The sequence below is a fragment of the Rhinolophus ferrumequinum genome, chromosome 10 (genome assembly GCF_004115265.2).
Source record: "Rhinolophus ferrumequinum isolate MPI-CBG mRhiFer1 chromosome 10, mRhiFer1_v1.p, whole genome shotgun sequence".
Lineage (NCBI taxonomy): Eukaryota > Metazoa > Chordata > Mammalia > Chiroptera > Rhinolophidae > Rhinolophus > Rhinolophus ferrumequinum.
Genome location: NC_046293.1, coordinates 65,993,523 through 66,014,369, shown reverse-complemented (window position 1 = coordinate 66,014,369; position 20,847 = coordinate 65,993,523). Strand labels below are relative to the sequence as shown.

General features: G+C 36.0%; 1 pseudogene; it reads right to left on the bottom strand.

The window, feature by feature from the left end:
* Positions 1-7,947: 7,947 nt before the first annotated feature.
* The window catches only part of LOC117028848 (40S ribosomal protein S3a-like), a 107,880-nt pseudogene continuing 94,980 nt past the window's right edge, over positions 7,948-20,847 (bottom strand).

Sequence of the window (20,847 nt, the reverse complement as noted above, 5' to 3'; positions counted from 1 at the left end):
TTATTAAAGACTCAGCTAATACTTCACAAAACCATGAACTATCTAACTACTACATTTAAGAAAATACTGTTATTCGAAAGGCTGAATTTGGGGTTCCTGTATGCAGAGAATGAAGATTCTCTATCAACTTTGTTATAAGGAGTTGTCATGGGATGTGAATTGGATACCACAGATGTTTTGAACAGGATCAAATAAGAAAGATTTATTTGGGGGGGTGGGAGGAGTGAGGGAGGGATGGGAAGGTGGGAGAGCAAGGCCCCTACTCCCAGCACGGGCCAGGGAGCTGTGTCCTACACAACTAGACTGAGAAACAACAGTTTGAACTGGAGGCGGCGGGGGGCAGAAGAAAGGGGGGGGATAACTTTAACTGCATAATATTAACTGAGTAATGTCACAAACAGCCCTATCACCACCACCACAACCACTCCTATCCACTCTTAGTCAAAAAAAATGAGAGATGGAAAGGAGGCCTGTTGGAGAAAGCAGTATTTGTGGACAAGCTGCTCCTAACATGTGATTGATTGGGGTGGAGGCTGGAGCCTCGAAGAGAATTGCTTCTAAAGATTGGATTTACAAAAGTTAGGGAGACAAGTTTCTTTTCACTGTTGGTCATTTGCTTGGCCATGGAACTTGCTGATCTGGAGCTGAGAAAGGGAAAGGGAATTTGAACGATGATGGACTGAGAAAGGCCAGGACAACAGGGAAGTAGCCACCATGTCCATCTTTTAGTGTGGCATAAAAGATGGAGTTTCCCATGGGTGGTGTGAATACCAGGGAAGGAAGTGAGTTTGAGCCACTTTGTCAGTATGAAAGCTGACAACATCAAGAGGGAACCGCAGCAGCAAGAGGTGTGAGAGAGGTCTAGTGAGCTGAAGGTGAAGGTGATACCACCACCTTCAGGAAACCAGGTAATGGTAAACCCCTGCAGGCTCCCTCAAAGAAGCCCCACTGCAGATCTAGTGTTTGGACACTGTCACAGAGAGGTTATCAATGTCCAGTCGATGAAGATTGCATCCTTGCCCAGTCAAGTAAGGAAACACTTGCCCTTTTCTTTCATTGCTGTTCTAATAGAGTGGCTGAAAATCAGAGAATATATGTAAGATGCCATTAAAGGAGCCACCACTATGAAAAAAGGGAAGATCTTTCTACCTGGTACTGGTAGGGAGAGTTACTGAAAAAAATGAAGACATTTCTTGTGTATGCTCTCAACAGTTGTAAACATTTTAGTAAAGACAGAAATACTTAAAAACGTTTATACTTATATAGTTCATTTCAAAGACTGGTTTCTATAATTCCATATCAATTTCTTTTGTGAACTCTGTAAGTTCTGAAATTTAAAACATCCTTGCAAAGTATTATAAAGGTGTATACACAACTGACGATTTTAGTGAAGATTCTGAGGCCCAGAAAGAACAAAGTAAGCAACACCCTTTACAGAATAGTATTTTTTAAAAGTCCTGTTTCTTTTTGCATTTTCTACCTATTACAAAGACAGGCAGCTATGTCATTCAATTCTGATATTGTCACCTAGTCCAGATTTTAAACAGAAAAGTAAAATTAAAAAGCAAGAGTATGAACTACCTCTTTTCTTTTACACTGTCCTTGCTTAACTTTTTACATCAAATGGAATTGCACAGAATTTTAGATCAATGTCTTTACTTCTAAGTCAATAGAATGAATAGTTTCACCCCAAAAAGAGCAAAGAATAAATTTAAAAGTTTTATTTAATGTGATTTAAGATTCAATCTTGCAGTCAATATTGAATTCCACTGATAATTAATGGAATAATATCTAGCATATATTTATTCAAACCTTTCACCATCTCGATATGCTATTATATATCATTAATGTGAAGCATAAAGAACTACTTTTTGTTTGTTTGTTTACTAGTGACAATAATACAATACAAGTGATTGCTTAGCAACTTTAGATCTAGAAACAATTGGATCATTCTCATATGAAGAACAACATGTGTGTATGCAAATTCCCAGGGCATTCATGCTGACAAATATTTACTATGTGCCAGGCACTGATCCAAACTCACGGAAATAGAGCAGTAAGGAAAGCAGATAAGGTTCCTGTTTTCCTGGAGGAGAGAGACAAAAAACAAATAAATATTCGACATAATGTTATGCAATGATAAGAATCATGAAGGAAATGAAGCAAAATAAGGGCTAGAGAGACAAGGGGATGGAATGCTCTTTCAGATAAGGTGGCCAGTGAAGACTTCTCTAAGGAAGGAACATTTGAGCAAGAGAGCTGTAGGAAAGGAGGTTGCCTGAAGGTCATTTGATAGACATCTGATTTAAGTGTCAGGCTATGAATTTAATATTCCTTGAAGACAGAAGATTTTTTTATATTATCAACATCCCCATCTAAGAAACACAGTTACCTTATAACTTATGCTACCTTGTCTTCACAAAAAGTAGCATATTGCTATGTACAGTTACATCTTTATAGAAACTTTGATGTTGTGTTGCTTCTGGTCTCATTCATTTCGTTTCATTTTAATTCAACAGATCTTTATTGAGTGATAAATGTTACGGGGGGCTTGGTTCTTCTTGCGGACACAGTGAAGAATCAAACGTCAGCAAGCTGACTAATATGCAAGCAGGGTTTATTAGTGATACATTCTCAGGGAAGAGAAAGGGCCTAGCTGAGGTGGGAGAGAGAGAGAGGCATAGGCTCCTAGTATTAGTGAATACATTCTCCGGGAAGAGAATGGGCCTAGTTGAGGTGGGGGTGGGGAGAGAGAAAAAGAGAAAGAGAGAGAAAAGGAGGGAGAGAAAGGGGGAGAGAACAAGGGCAAGAGAGCTCGAGGGCCAGAGAGGGAGCCCTCATCCGGAGGACTTACAGTTTGCAGGGTGGGGTGAGGGAGTTACACATTGATTTGGTAGGAAAAGGGGTGCATGCACATCCATGGGAGGGCATGACCCCCTAAGATGGGTGGAGGTCTGCTGACTCAGATCCTTATCTTGCTCCAGACCACCTCTTGTCATCTGTTGTAAAAACATTTGTGGCTGGAGGCAGTTAATCAAAGCTAGTTATGAGCTTTTTCTGAAGGCACTATGGACCCCCCTCCCACCCATCTACCTCCTACATTTTCTAACTTATACCTAACATTTACTATGTTCTGGACTTTATTCTAGGCTCTTGCCATATGCCAGTGACTAAAACAAAAATCCCTGGCTATGTGGCAGTAACATTTCGGCAGGAAAAGACAGACAATAAATAATAATAAAAATAAATTATATACTGTATTAGAAGGTGATTTATTTGTGCTATAGGACAAAAAGTAGACCATGTAAAAGGAGAGATTATAAATACTAGAATAGATTTCATTAATAAATTGACTAGTCAGGGTGGATCTCAATGACGTCAGACCAGAGCAAACACCTGAAGAAATAGGGCATTAGCTAAGCGCCTGTCTGGCGGAACAGCTCTCGTTGACATGTCCATACATACACACATACATACAGACACACATACACAAACATACACACATATATATGTTTTTGCCTTCATGGAAGTTATCTTTTTTTCAAAACTATTTTTTTAGTTTATTAAAAAAAATAGTGTGGATGTAATATACCATCACTATATATAACTACTTAAAGGTGTGAATCTGTTATCTTTTATTTACTTTAAACATAGTAAGGAGGAGGAAAAAATTTTCCTCTACCTGCAAGGTTCTTCTGGCTGGTCTAATAATCACATAGACATGAGACAGATTAGCAAGAGAAAATAACCAAATTTAATACATGCATACGAGAATTGAGAAAGAGACCCCACAAGCAGGAGAGGTTCAGAGGTAGAAAGGGAACTGGTAAATAAGACATTCTGAGCTAGGGATGAGTAAGGTGCTTTAGGGGCTTCCAAGGGTTATTGTAGGATGATAAGAGTAGATGCTTACGTAGTAAATAGAAGTTTGTCCTGTCCTATAGATAGGTCAAAAAAGGTTATCACTAATAATCGCCTATTATGGGAAAGACCCCTAATTCAAGTTCTTCTAGGTAGTTGAGGGAGGGGCCGAAGTTTCGCTTGAGTGTGTAGCTAAAGTTGGCTTTAGCTCAAAATAATCTGCATACCACAGAGGCACATCTTGGGGTGACTCAATCTGAAACCCCGAAATAGCCACTACTATGGATAGAGATAGATAAATTTTTTGTCATCTGAGATTATGAAGCATTACTGTTTTAAAAGGCACTGAAAATAACGTGATTAGAAATGTACATATTTTTATGTACTGACATATAGGTCACATAGCAAACACACTATATTTTTTCCTTGTTCGAAGGTAATGGTATTCTCAAAGTTATGTTAAAAATCCAAAATAATGTAAGATAAATTGGAAAGCATGGTAGATTACTTCATGCTATAAAATGAATGTAGGACTAACAAGCATAATGATTTGTTGGTATGAGTAGTTAGAAAAATGGACTTTTATGAGTTCATTCAATAAAATTAGAATAATTTAGATTCTTTCATCTTATTTTTGCCTCACTCCATCTGTTTTTCAGGTATCACTAACTTTATTATAAATTTGTTTAAAATCAGCCCTCATCAGTTTACATATATAATAATATCTGTTATTCTGGGGAGTTAAGTAAAATCTCCTGATCTTTATGTTTTTAAGACATGACTTTTTAAAAAAGTAACTAGACAATTATAACTAGCCATACAGATATAGTAACTGTATTTCTTTTCCATTTTCAAATTGCTTTCTTTTTTAATTTTTTAAGGACAAAATTACATTTCATCTCTTTGGTTTGTACTTTTGAATTAATATTGAATAACAAGCAATTTTTGTAACTTCAGATACAGTATCTTTTACTGAAAAGGTCACAAATGTTTCATAAATTAAACATTGTATATTTCTTTTACTAACATGAAAATAATATGTTTCATTTGCTAAAAAATTTTTTAAACTAAGTTTGTGTGTATATATATATATATAAATAGATATAAAAAACTTTTTCCTTTCCAGCCTAGTCTATAGTGTTCCCCTCCCTCTTCCGAACTTGTATTTTCCATACCACTCATTTATCACTTAGTATATGCTGTCTTATGTCATTTTAGCTTCCAAAAATGGACCACACATTTTCCAAGGACAAAGATCTAGTTCTTATCAGTTAACAAAATGATTTTTCACAAAGTAACTATTTCACTAACATTTTTCCTCTACTGTGTTTCTCGGAAAACAAGACCTAGCCAGACCATCAGCTCTAATGCGTCTTTTGGAGCATAAATTAATACAAGACCTGGTATTATATTATATTATATTATATTATGTTATGTTATGTTATGTTATGTTATATTATATTATGTTATATTATATGATACCGGGTCTTATGTTAAAATAATACCGGGTCTTATATTATATTAAAATAAGACCAGGTCTTATATTAATTTTTGCTCCAAAAGATGCATTAGAGCTGATGGTCCGGCTAGGTCTTATTTTCGGGGAAACACGGTATTGACACAAGTATAACTTACATAACTCAAAGTTACGCTATATTATTGTGATATTGTGATTTTTAATAAGAAATATATATTTGATTTTTATTCTCATTTCTGGCACAGAGCTCCTAAAACCCTTGGAATTTCCTAAGTGATAAAGGTGTCTTGTTATTCATTACAAGCCCCTGTCAACCACACCTGAGTTTATGTTAATAAGGTGACTTTTGGAAAGCCCCTAAGGATGGGGCTGGTTGCCAGGGAAACCAACTACATCACCGGAGCACTGGAACCTTCAGTCCCACTGCCCAACCTCCAGGGAGAGGCAATGACCAATGATTTAATCAACCATGCCTATTGCGATGAAGCCTCCATGAAAACTCAAAAGGGCGAGAGCTTTCAGGTTGGTGAACATGTGGAGTGCTGGGAGGGAGGTGCCCCTGGAGAGGGCATGGAAGCTCCGGGTCCCTTTCCTTCAGTCCTTGCTTGCCGTGTGTATCTCTTGCATCTGGCTGTTTCTGATGTTGACATAAGAAATGTCCAAACCTTAGAGTTTCTATAAGAGTTTATTTGAACCCAAAATAACGACAACTGCCGAGAAGCAAGCTCTGAAATGCTCCGGAGAATGAAAGTTTTGCACTTTCTTTTAAGCATTTGAAATTAAGGAGGGAACATGAGGAAGGTGGGGGAAAACAAGGTGGGGACTGGATTACAGGATAGTTAAGATGATGTGCTGTCTTGATGGTGGTTAAGATTATTTCAAAGGTGTGTTAACCTAGATGGACAGAAACTATGGATAGGACTTGCTTAAGGCAAAGACAAACCTTGTCCTAAAAAAGTTATATGCCTGGGGTGTGATTACGACCATGACCTGCCCTTTTAGGAATTTATGATCAGATCACCCTGTGAGGTTACTTTCCATAGAATTCCTTTTCCTTTAAAAAAAAAAATGTCATTGAAATATAGCTAACATACAATATTATATTAGTTTCAGGTGTACACCATAGTTATTCAACATTTATATGCCCAAAGAAATTAGAGTCTCTTTGAGTTTGAAAGTGTTTATGTAGTATGCTTCCCCGAGCTAGGGAAGAAAGGTCAAGCTTTCCACCATTCCTCCTTTCTCTATGACATTTGGGATTCTATTGCCTAAAAAAATGCATCACTAAACTGGCAGTCACCAGCTTTTATATATAAAAAGTTGGTCATGAAGAGTATTATGTAGATATAAGTTTAGCCACCAAATGTTTTCATTTTATATTGACACCAAAATGTTTTCGCTTTTTTATCAGTCTGAAGATTTAGAAGATAAGCAAATAAAAGGGCAATGTTCTAATTTTTTCCCCTCTACTCTGCACAAATACTAAATATAGAAGTGGAAAAACTCTGGCCATGAAAATATGAGCATTGGATTTTAAAACCAGCCATGAAACACCCTGCTACCTGGTAGACTTAATCTTTGAATAACTAGGGTAACGTGTTCCCTGGTTCTACCCAACTACTGATGTTAAACTGGATCATGTGTCAGAATCAGTTGTGTCTAAGATGTTTTTAGGAAAACAAGTTAATCTTTGAAACCTACCCCGTACTTCTCTTTAGGTCCTCATATCTGATGGGTACTTTCTTTCCTGCAGGAGGTGATTGGGGGTGGGGAAAGGCAGACTCATCTTAGAGAAATTGGATACTGCACAAGTTATCAAGGTCTAGGGACCCAACTGCTTTGACCAGCAACTTTGCATGAAGTTGGAGAAGGATTAGTCAATTAATCTGATGCAGAGTAATATGAGCTATGGGCATTGTGCTCCTGGATTTTTCCCGACAAATGAGAACATTGACCCGTTAGCTTTGGGCAGAGCTGAAGCTTCATGTGAACTTTGAAGTTTACAACTGTAGGTAGTGAAGAGATTGAGCAGTTCATACTGACTTCCAGGTTCCCAGAATTTTTTTGCTGCCATATTTCTCCTCACCCTACCTTTCCTCTACTTGTACACATTCTCCGTGGAAATTTACTATACGTGATCTTCTAAAAGTCAAGCAATTGCCACTTTAAAAAGGGTGTCAAGTAGTTAATCTGATAATACAACCAAGCACAGAATTTATGCCCCTGCACAGTTTGCATGCCCATGAAGCTGGCCCTCTGTATAAGTGCAAGATACATCATGAAAATCCTAGCGTCTATTGTAACTAACACAACTTCTAATCTGTCCTCTGCAAGAGCTCTTAAGAGTATGCTTATTAAGGTTTTATTTGAAAAAGTGAAATTATAATTGCAATTATCTTATTTTCTCATAGCTGTCATTAGCTTATTATCTCAGTTCACATTAAAATATATAGCTCTGTTAAAAATTCAGAGATTAGTACTAGCTAAACCATAATTTTTGTTATTTTTTCTAAACAACAGATATAAATTCAGACTTTCTAAGAAGGAGAAAAGTTATTTTTCAGTTCTGATAAAAGGTTGAATTTTTTTTCATGAATAAGTTTTATTTATCACCATGGAAAGTCTGAATTTTGAACAGATTCTTGGATTAGGGATTTATATCCCTAATAAAGCTCGTTCAACTTTAGCACCTGTCTCATCCCCAGTAGCTTTTCCAGGACTGCTACCTTCACCATGAATCTCCATGAGTTTTCTCAATTCAAACTTGGGTTTCTTCAGCATTTTGACTTTTCTAACAAAGACATCACGGAGTGGATAAATTGATTAGGAAGCCCTCTCTATGTCTTTTCCAATGCTATCTTATTGACCACTTCTTTCAAGTCATTTCCACCTCTCGGGTCATGATTTCCTTCATCTTCTTCTGGATTTGGCAGATCTGTGGATGCTGAACACAAAAAGTTTTCCAAATCTGAATGTTGCATTTTTTTGGTAAAACCAATACAGACTAGATGAAGCAAATAACCATCGGTAGTCTTGACATCAATATGAGCTTCAATCATGGTCTGCCATTTTTTGACCATGGAGCACATTTTGTCACGGGTAAGATCCATGCCATGGAAATTAGTTAGGTAGTTTTTGCCCCAAACATCCTCAGTAATTAGCTTGAATTTTTCTAAATGCAGTGTCATCATTCTGCAGATCATCTAGGCTCACTTCAAAACACAACCCTTGAGACCATCAGATGTGATTTTGGTTCCTTGAGTTTTTGTGACTACTGTTTTGCCAATATTTCTTATGTTGAATATAGGTGGTGCTTTCACATCATACCAATCTTAGAAAATGAGTCAACCACTTTTTCTTGGTCCCCTTTTCGCCGCCTTTCGTAAGACACTTGTTCTTGCTGACAGCTATGGTGCTGCTCAGAGAGCCAAAGGGCAATAGGATGAAACTTTAATAAGCAGTCTTAGGTCTTAGTTTCTATAAGTTAATAGCATCAACTTGAATTATCATCGTTTCAGTAGAAGATTCTTTTAGCCTCATTAATAAAAAATTATGCGTTAGTTAAGGAACCATAGTATATGCCAAATAACTGCTTCATTGGCCTGGTCATTAATAATCACTAGACAAATAACTAGGGAAACACACACAAACACACACACACACACACACACACTTCACATTTGTCAGACAAGCTTACGACTTTAGAACCTACAAAATACAGCAATTAAATTGCAATGTGCTTAATCAAGCTTGTTTAGTTTACATATTCTTATAATGTGGAAAGTGGAATTTGACCAAGAACCTTTCAACCTAATCTACTAGATTTAATAGCCCTTCTCTCTTTAAACACTTTACAACAGTTAAGAAACCCTAACTAACTTGATTTTTTTTTTTTAACTTCTGGTTTGGATTTTTATGTTGGCTACCTGATTAGTGGGTGAAATTGATAAACAAGCATTATAATTCTCACTGTGACAGTTCTTTGTGAATCAAATTAATGGCTACATAAATACAGAACTTAAGTTTCAACTCTCTTAAATTGCTCTCTTTAACTTGGTAACGTACTCTTGGTTTTGACAAATCAAATCACTGAATGAAGTCTCTTCTCACACTACCCTCTCAGTTAGCAAACCAGACCAAAATCCCTGCCTCATGGAGCTTAAACTCTAGAGAGAGTGAGGCGGGCAATAGACAAAAATACAAAAACAAAATTTTGGTATTTTAGATGTATATTTAAGTTCTAGGGAAAAAGAGAAAGCAAAGAAGGAATATAGAGAGTCCAGGGTAGACATGGGGGCAGAGGGGGATTGCAATACTAAATAGAATGAACAGAAGTTCTCTCTGAGAAGGTGACTAAATGGAAACCTGGAGGAAGAAAGAGTGTGAGTCATTGACTAAATGGGGGAAGAGCATTCCAGGCAAGAGGGTACTGCAAATGCGAAGCCTTGGTGTGTTCAAGGTTCAGCAAGAAGACCAATAAGACTGGAAAGGAGTGAGCAGCTGGGAGTGCAGTAGGAGACAAGGTGAGAGAGGTAAGTGAGGTGAGTGGAGAGAGCCCTGTGGAGAAGGGTGCAGGTTTCAATCACAGAGGTCACTGTAAGCTAGTCAGTAACTTTGGCTTTTACTCTAAGTGAGATAACAAGCCATTGGAGGGTTTGAAGCAGAGGGGTGGCATCTGTTTTGTTAAGAAGATGACAGAAGTGAGGCAAGAAGCAGAAGCAGGAAGGCCAGTTAGGATGCTATAGCAATAGTCCAGGTGAAAGGAGATGAGGACAGACCAGAGCAATAGCAGAGGAGAGAATAAGAAATGGTTAGATTCTGAATATAGAAAAAAGAGCTCCCAAATTTATATCGATTGGAATACTATAACAATTTGCTTTATACATTTTCATGGTAAAATATTATGATCATTTCCCATTTCTCTAAATATTTTCCAGCATATAATATTAGTGACTGCATAATATAGTTTGGATATAGCATAATTTAGCCATTGTATAGACAGAACAGTTTATTTAACCAGTCCTCTAATATTGACCATCTAAGCATTTTCCAGTTTTTTTCAATTGTAAATACCACTCAAATGAACATCCTTATTGTTATATCTTTGCAAATATAATTACTACATTATATAGGAATCTCTGCCTGTTGATTTTGGGAATGACTGCTGAATTTGAACTAGAAAGGCAGAAACTAGAAAAACAGAACTATTATAAACCACTAACTTAGATGGTATTTTTTCAGCTATCACTATAGAAACAAGATTATGTATATCAGATCCACATTGATAGAGTTTAAAGGATACCACAAGTATTTGAATATGAAATATTTATAAATTCCTGCTCAAGACTGAATAAACATTCATGTATTTCAGAATTTGTTTTCTATTTCTGATAGACTTGGTTATTACTAGGAATATGAACAATTACAAAAACTGCCATCATTTTAACAATCTATATGAACTGTGGCCATGTTGGGTTTCTGGTACCTGCACTTTCACATCCGTCTGTTTATATGGCATTTTGCCCGCTCATTCGGTTTTGCGAGTTTCAAAACGTCACTTCTATATCAAAATAGACAATGTATATTCTTTGATATCTAAATCATCTATTATTTAATCTCTTTGAATTATGTTTCTAGAAAGACCTTTAGCCACTTACTGATTTGAGATAACTTTCAATTAGGTATATATAGAAAGCAAACTATAAACAAAATTTTAACTTTACTAAGTAATAGAATACTAGGCTTCTTCAGCATGAGAAAATTGAAATTAGACAAAGTGCTATAACAAATACTCGAAAAAAGTTTTAAATATACTATTTGAGGGAAAGAAACTAACATTTGTTTGGTACCTGCTGTGTGCAAGGTGTTTTATGTAATTTATTTATATAATTCTCATACTAATCATGTGAAATGAGCTATCATTCTCCCTATTTTGCAGATAAGAAACTAAAGGAAATGACCTATCTAAGATCACACATAGGAAATGACTAAGATAATTTCAAACCCAGTTCTGACTCCTAAATTCGTTTTTGTTTTTGTTTTTTTTTTTAGCTCTACCACATTATGTAAGTGGTTGGGATTCAAACACTAAGGTGAATTTAAAAATATGTGATGTCAACTGAAAGTGGTTTTTAGAAATTAAAATTTAAAAAAAATAATTGACCAACCAAATGATTGCTTTATTCGTAAAACTCAACTACACGTCCCAAGGTAAGTGTGAGGGTATAAATTAGCTCTCATTATCAAGAGGGCAATAGTAAATAGCAATTGATTATTTTTACTCTAAGAGACTACCTACCTACTTAGACAAAATATCTAAGAGGGAAAAAAAGCTGGTTGTTGTCTTTAGATAAGTGATTTTCAAACTTAAAAACAACAACAACAACAAGCTATTTCTTTTTCCCAAACAAAACTAAATAAAACAGGCGAGAATGGTTGAAGCAAGGTTACACCTGGGAGGTGGAAGTTGTAGCTCTGTTTGCTCCCCACCCAATTTCCTCCCCTAGGCCACCCTGTAACCTCTGAAGTAATGCTTATAAATCCCAGAACTCAGAATGTCATTTAAAGCCCATGTTGTGTCTGGAACGCTTGGTTGATCAGCTTACTTTTGTAATATTCAACTGATTTACTGTGGTGACCTACTGATCACAATAAAAATGTGACTTGAAAGTGGTGGAAAACATTCTGGGGCAATGGCCAAGAACTTTTTATTTTATACTGAATTATCTTTCCTTATTTCTCCAAGTCAGAATCCATTAATTCATCTATCATATATTTTTTGAACCTCAACTGAATGCCAGGTACTCTCATGATTCTTACTTTCAGGAAGCTTAGATTCTAGTTGGGAGTGACAGATAATAAAGAAGTGGGCGGGGGAATCAATGTATGCTATAAAGAAAATGTGTGTTTTAAATAAAGAATGGCAGATGGCTGGTTGATTCAATGGTTAGAGCGCAGTGCTCATAACACCAAGGTTCCCAGTTCAGTTCCCACATGGGCCAGTGTGAGCTGCGCCCTCCACAACTAGATTGAAAATAACAACTTGACATGGAGCTGATGGGTCCTGGAAAAACACACTGTTCCCCAATATTCCACAATAAAATATATAAGCACATATATATATACATATATATATACATATATATGTATATATATATGTGCTTATATATTTTATATGTATATATACATACATATATGTATATATACATATACATATACGTATATATATGTATATGTATATATGTGTACATATATACATAAACATATATATGTATATGTATATGTATATATGTGTATATATATATATATAACGGTTATAGTGTGCCGGACTACTTTATTTTTGTCTCACTGGTGGAAGTTACTTGTATTGGGTTGAATGTGTCCCCTGAAAGTTCATGTCCACCCAGAATCTCAGAATGTAACCTTAGTGGTAATAGGGTCTTTGCAGGCATAATTAATTAAGATGAGGTCATATTGGAATAGGGTGGCCCCAAATCCAATGATTAGTGTCTTTATGAAAAGAGAAAACGGAGACAGACATATAGGGGAGAAAGCTGTATGAAGGAGGCAGAGATTGGAGTGATGATCCACGAGCCAAAGAACACCAAAGGTTCCTAGCAACCACCAGAATCTAGAAGAGGCAAGAAAGGCTTCTTCCCTAGAGCTTTGGGAGAGAGAAAGTCCCTGCCGACACCTTGACTTTAGATTGCTAGCCTCCAGAACTGTGAGCGAGTCAATTTCTACTGTTTTAAGGCACCCAATTTGTGTAATTTGTATGGCAGTCCTAGGAAACTAATACATTACTTTAGATAGAATAGGAAGGCTTCTCAGTATAAACAGAGACACGAATGATGAGAATGATCCAACCGAGATGAAAAACTTACTGGTGTTATTTCAGCTCAGTGATACATATTCTATAAGTATTTAAATTACTATTTTTAAAACAAAGTCGTCATTTTTTCCCTCACTACAAATACCTTTCCTTTGCGAAAACTCCATGAAATCGATATTGCTATTTCTACATTTCATATAGAGGCTAAAGAACTTGGACAGGGTCACACACCTACTAATAGGTAAGTGGCAAAGTCTAGATTCAAGCTCAGCTAATCTGGCTTCAAGAGCCTAAATTGACCAGATTACGCCGGCACTGTTTCTCACGCTTCAGGCACCAGGCTTTCATTCTACCCACAGGCCTCCACGGTTGCCCTTTGGTGATGTTCCACTTCATTTAGTCTTATACATGGAATGTAGTTTCTCTATTTTGTCTCCTTTTCATTCTCCCCTTTATAATAATAGTAACAGTACACTAATGACGATAACCACGATTGCTAAGTTTATTGAGCACTAAATTTGCCAGCTTTCTTAATCCAAGCAACAACCCATGAGGTAGATATTATCATTATCCCAATTTTCCAGATGAGGTTTCTATGGCTTAGAGAAGTTACGTAATAACATCACATAGGATCTTAAAACTAATAAACGGCAAACTCTGGGTGGGTCAGCTCTGTCTGACTTCAGAGCTCTCACTTTTTAAAATTTTTACTTTTATGAATCACGGTATAAATTATATATAGTAAAATGTACAGTGCTTAAATATATAGTTCTATGAATTCTGGTAACTTATGCACTTGTGTAATAATCACCAGGATGTTCTCAGCTCAGAAGGCTCCCTTATGCTCCCTCCCAGTATATAGTCCTCCAAAGGTAAACACCATTCTGATATCTCTTACCACAGATTAGCTTTGCCTGTTCTTGAACTTCCTACAAGTGGACTCATACAGTATACACTCTGGTGTCTTGTTTCTTTCTGGAGTCCTCACTTTTAATGACCATGTTATACTTTCTCCAACAAAATTGCCAAGACTGCTGCCCTATTTCCCTAAGCTTTTGCTAAGTAATGTTGATGACATAATAAACTAATTCTTGCTAAAATATTAGTGAGTGAAAATGGTTTAATTCTTTTCAGATAACGTTAATACTATAACTGACCTTACACCTAGAAGAATGACTACTATGGGAATTCTAAGAAGAGTCTCAGAGATTTTTGGAGGGGGAATAGAGAGATTTTTTTTCCCCTTGTATCTGAACACATAGTTTTTAAACTAGTACATTAATTGTATGCCTTTAAAATTTCTAAAATGTAAATGCTGTGTCTCTGACTGCAGTGAAATACTATTGACGAAATCTTAGATGTGTTTAAAAAAAAAGGTTAATGATATAGAAAAATGAGCATTGAAGTAAAAAATTTGGGGTTCTATTTCCTGCTCTGCAATTTTCTAGCTACTTACCTCACTTAAACCACCTAATGTTTCTGGTCATCTTTAATGTGAGGATAAACACATTTACTGTACTTGGCAGAATTGGTTTGAAGATCAAATATAAAATAAGCTTGTGTATATCAAGCGCTTCATAAAGTCTCACATATGATATTCAATATCTATATATCACACTTCCATAAAACAGCTAATATAATAATGGATATATGTAACATTAAATATTCTGACCATCTGATGTAATAGGAAATCTTAGTGAAATTGTTAGTGAAGAACTTTTAATTTAATAACCTGGATTGCCAATCACTTGGTTCAAGTTTAATCTCTAAATGAGTTGATTTGGGAAGACGTAACAGCAATTTGCTTTCCCACTTCCTTTTATCTTGTTTTTACAAGAAAGGTGAAATACCTCCCCTCAGTTATAAATGTTGTTGGAATGTAATAAATAATTTTTTACTTTTAACTCTTTCCTTAGACTTTCTTACACATTACATATGAGCTTGTCTAGGGATTCTCCTGTAACGAGAATTCTCTAAATGACACAAAAGAGTGTGAAGAATCTATTAGAAAGAAAAATGTGAAATACTTTTATCATTGATAACCACTTACTAATCAATCGATATCCAATGAAAAGAAGTTTCTTAAGGGGGTTGTGTAGGAGAAGGTGGGTAGTGACAGTATGTTCCACTTTACTTTGGAGCGCCACCTGCTGGTAAATTAAGTCTAATAGTGTCTGGCAAACAACAATGAGAATTATGTTGAGATTAGAACAATCAATTTGTTTTACATAAAACATACTAGTTGGAATCATTGTGGAAAAGGCTGATTTGATTTTCCAACTGAATTATTCAATTATTAAAGATATTTTTCTCAAGGCTTTTTCTTTGGAGAATTTCTTTATTTTAAAGTCTGAACTCTAACCAGAAAAACCACAAATATGTATTGAGGGTCTGTTATTAATTAGTAAAATATTTAAGATAAACACTTAAGCAGTAAATACATAAACAGTATCACACTGTGCTACACTGGGATGAAATGGTGAAAAAACCTGAATCTCCCTGCCCTTGTTGAGCTTAAAGACTAAAAAGAAATAAAATGACCAACGACAGATTGCTGAAAGATTATGTTAATAAAACAAGAGACAGAGAGAATACGGGGTGGTTGATGTAAATACTTTAGGTGGTACTTTCAGGAAAGGCATTTCTTTCTTTTTTTTTTTTTATTAAAGTTTATTGGGGGTAGGAAAGGCATTTCTGATAAGACCTTTAAATACTTGTTCTGTGCTGTATCCCCAGCAATGAGCACACTGCCTAGTACACAGTCCGTGCTCAGTGAATATTTGTTGAATAAAAGAACTGATGACAATGGGTGATAACTTTGAATAGAAACGGAGCTGAAGCATTGTCAGCTTTTACTTTTGGTCTGGTGATATGTACATGGGTCAGGATGGCCTAATGACACAAAAATATGGTGGGAAAGGAAGTGCAGGAAAACTACTGGAAATATACACAATATAATCATTTTCCCTTTGAGCTGGGTCAGTTTATCAAATCCAATCGAGGCTCAAAGATTGATGAGAATGATGATGACTCAGTTCAAGGCTATGTGTACTTTAGTTTACCACCAAACTACCAAACAAGCGGTGCTAGGGAACTCTACACCACATAAGGATACAAACGAGTGGATGCAGCTCCCTAATACCTTCCTTGTACTTCACAAAGGCCCAAGTTCAGAACTGAGGCAGCACATGAGGAATCCAATCAAGGAGTTTTAGAACTGCTGACCTTGATAACATTAGTGGATCTATTCCACTACTGTATTAACAATTTATCCTCGCACTACAGTAATGTCTTTATGCAGTTTGTTTCTTGCTGTATCATCTACCTTACGCTAGAGCTATAGGCCTACCAAACCTTCAGTGAATCTAAATCTAACTGGAGAGCTAAGAGTAAGATGCTTTGGACTATAGTTCATGCTGAAAAGTAATATAACACCTAGGTATTAATAGTAGTTCTCTCAGTCAGATTGTTTGGATTACTGCCTTTTGCTTATTTACACTTTTCTGTATTTTCGAAATTCTTACAACAACTATATGTTCTTTTATCATCAGAAGAAAAGTACAACGAAAAATAGTTAAACGTTAGCTTCTAGCTGCAAAATAATTTAATGAGAAAGAAAGGAAACATCTTTTTTTTATGACCTGCCTAACTTGTGAAACTGGCTCCCACTGACAGCCTTTCACTTTGCAGTCAATATAGACCCACCTACCATACACATTTTCCCCCACACATAATCATACACAAATAATACACCTCCACATATAATCTATAAGCATTGATAAGTTCCCTTCTTCAATAAGAAGAGAACCCTGAATTATAGTCGGGCATATAGTTGTCCAGCTAAAAGACTACATTTCCCGGCCTACAGCTCTGCTTGGAGTGGCCATGTGATGAGTTCTTGCCGATGAGGTTTAAGAGGAAATAATGTATAGTATTTCTGGAAAATCTTGAAAGACAAAAAGTATTTATTTACCTATTCTTTTCCTTCTTCCATATTGCTGCTTTGAATATAGTTATGCCTGGTGCTCCAAAATTCATACTGGATGAAGAGGACAAAACAGCAGAAAATGGGATGGATCGTGGTATAGTGTAGAGCCAACAGACTAGCCCTGGACTATCTCATGACTTCTCATATGAAAGGAAAAGAAGCACCTGTCTTGTTTATGACATTGCTCTTTGGAGTTTCTATTGCTCTGTGCTGAACTTTATCCTAACCAAATTGGTGGGCAATGTAGATTTTGCTGATGTTTTCGTGACAAATGGAGGAGAAGGCAACATTTCACACCACACAGCAAATTTCATCTTGTCATTATACAAGTCCTCTCTTTAGTCTCTTGTCAGATCTGAATTCCCGTTAGACCTGACCCCCGACCCCAATCACCTGTAACATTATTTTCCTCTCTTGGAGTCCCAGTCTCATGTCTCTGATTCTATAATGACACTTGGGTGGGCATTGTACTTGTTTCAGCTCTTCTTCGGCAATTCTTTTCCATGTAACGAGGGACAATTATTTTAGCTGAGACTTTGGTCTGTGAATATGCTGAATGTTGTACAGTATGCCTTAAGATGATAGTAAAAATAGCAACAACAACCCACATGATTACACGCTTACTGTGGGCAGTCATTTGATTCTCACAACAACCCTATAAAGCATTATACTATTTTACAGAGGGTAAGTCATCGGCCTGTGGCAGAAAAGGCTAGCTGTCTACCCAAAATTCATGCTCCTCGTTCCCTAGAATGGAGTTTGCATTGGGAATTCACCATTCATCACAGACTACGTATGCTTTCATAATTGTCATATCTTCTTAATATATTGATCCTTTATCATCATGAAGTATCCCTTTTTGTCCCTAGTAATACTTCTTTTCTTGAAGTCTATTTTGACTGATATTAATACAACAACTCCTGCTTTCCTGTGTTTACTGTTTGCATGGAGTATTTTTTTCCCCATCTTTTTTGCTTTAAATCTGTTTGTCTTTGTATTTAAAGTGTATCTCATGTAGGCAGCATATAGTTGATACTTGCTTTTTTTTTTTTTACCAGTCATACAATCTCTGCTTTCTGATTGGAATTTTTAATTTGTTTGCTTTAATATAATTAATCATACGGCTGATGTATTTAGGCCTGCCATTTTGCTATGAGGTTGGTGCAAAAGTAATTGCGGTTTTTGCAATTCTTTTTAACCTGTTAAACCGCAATAACTTTTGCACCAACCTAATATTTTCTGTTTATCTCATGGACTTTTTTTTTTTTTTTTAAAGATTTTTATTGGGGAAAGGGTACAGCACTTTTATTGTGGAACAGTGTGTATTTCTAGGACTTTTTTCAAGTCAAGTTGTTATCCTTTCAATCTTAGTTGTGGAGGACACAGCTCAGCTCCAGGTCCAGTTGCTGTTGTTAGTTGCAGGGGGAACAGCCCCCCATCCCTTGCGGGAGTCGAGATGAACTGGCAACCTTATGGTTGAGAGCCCACTGGCCCATGTCGGAATCGAACCGGCAGCCTTCAGCGTTATTAGCACGGAGCTCCAACCACCTGAGCCACCGGGCTGGCCTGTTTTTTGTTCTTCAGTTCCTCATTGCCTTCCTTCTTTTGCGTTAATTAAATATTTTTTCAGTATATCATTTTAATTCCTCTGTTTACTTTCTAACTCCCTTTCTTTTCATGTATTTTTTGTTTATTTAGGATTTAAAAATACATTTTTAACTTATCCCATCTACTCAGAGCTGCACTGCATTACTCCAGATAAAATATAGAAAACTTGCAATAGTATAATTCCATTTGCCCCTTGTGCTTAGTTTTCGTATATGTTGCATCTATACTTGTTATAAAACCATAAATACAGTTTTTGCTTTAAACAGTCATATCTTTTAAATAGGAAATAATATATACAGGTTGATAATTTTTTACACTTACCGATATATTTTCTATTTCACTATTTTAGCATAATTTCACTATACTATCAAGAATCCTGAAATATTTATATTTTTAACTAACAATGCATTAACAGGAATTTTTATGGCAATAATTAAAAATGGCAATACATTTGTTATAATCATGTTTTTCTCACTGATTTTTATAATTAAAATTTGAAATAATTTAAATGTCTAAAAATAGGAAAATCAGTACATGAGCTATGTTACATACATGGGATGAATAAGCACATTCGTTTTTAGGATATTGGTTAACTGATATATGTATATAATTATTATAATTAATATATAACATTGTTATGGTTTTTAGGAAAAAAGACTAAAAAAGTAATGTACCTAGATATTAATAGTAGCTCTCTCCAGTTAGTTGGATTATTTATTTGGATTACTGCCTTTTGCTTATTTACACTTTTCTGTATTTTCTAAATTCTTACAATATATGTTCTTCATAATCAGTAGAAAAGTGCAATGAAAAAGAATTCAAGATTAGGGAGCCCTAATTTTGTTATATAAAGACTGGTCAAGATCTTTGAAACTAGTTAATCATAGTATTAAGAATAATTAATTTTCATAAATATACTTATCAACTTGAATTTAGGATAATATTTGTCTTTAGTTAGACAAGTTTGGAGCATAGAATGTAAGAAGGCAAATTGTAGTGAAAGATATATGGATTCATATATTATTCAGTATATTAAAACCTGTTCTGTTGGTAGGGTTTCCTTTACTGGTATGATTTAAAGATTGCCACAGGTCCCTAAGAGTCTCAAAGTATCTTCCTGGCTGGCTGCATCAGCCCTTAAAGTTTCTGTAAATTGTTTTAAATTCTTTTTTACTATGAAACCTACTGTATTTTATCTAGGAGGTGAGCATCCATTGACACATAGCCACATACACATAGCAACTAACACAGGTTACTGTATCAGACACAGGACGTTCTGATGAAAAACATCTTAGCAGTTTTGATAAAGACCTACAGCTATAGAGCTGACAGAGTAGGGCAGTTCTAAGCAGAATTCTGTAGTGGGATATCCTGGAAAGTTCAATGGCAGCCTGAGAGTATGGAGAGCTTTGTAGGATTGGAGGTGGGTAGAAGGAAGAGGAAAAAAAGAAAAAGGAGAGAGAATCCTAAAAACGGATGCAGGTACTGTCCAAAATGTATTCATTCCTTGGGCTTGTGTTCAGTTATTAAGCTTGTATTATCTTTTAAGTGGAATTTGTCAATGACCATTTACTCTCATGATTCCTCATTTGCTTGCTCCTTCATTGAGACAGACATACAAATCCTCTGTAAATTTGATAGTCCTTTTGCCTTGATAGGCAAGATATGTTTATTATTTTCCCCTTCACATCTTCAAATTCCAAAGAGTTGCCTCAGTAATTGGAGACATTAATACCCAATAAAGAGACATGGCAAGTGAACTATACCCGGGGTGGGGGGGATGTATTACAGGTTAATCAGGACTTTCTGGAGGCTGTACCTCTTCTTCCTTGGCTGTCACACATGTTCACAATGCTAAGATGGAATTTAAAGCCAGGCGAAAGAGAAGACAGAGTCTGTGGAAGCTCTTGCTAGATGGACTTTCAGAGGCTCACAAGTCATTAGGTTGGCAATCTCTGTTCGGTCTTCCCAAAGGAACAGTTCAAAGGAAGGAAGTCATAAACACACACACACACACACACACACACACACACACACACACACACACAGAGTCAGAGATTGGAATACATAAAGATGTAACAA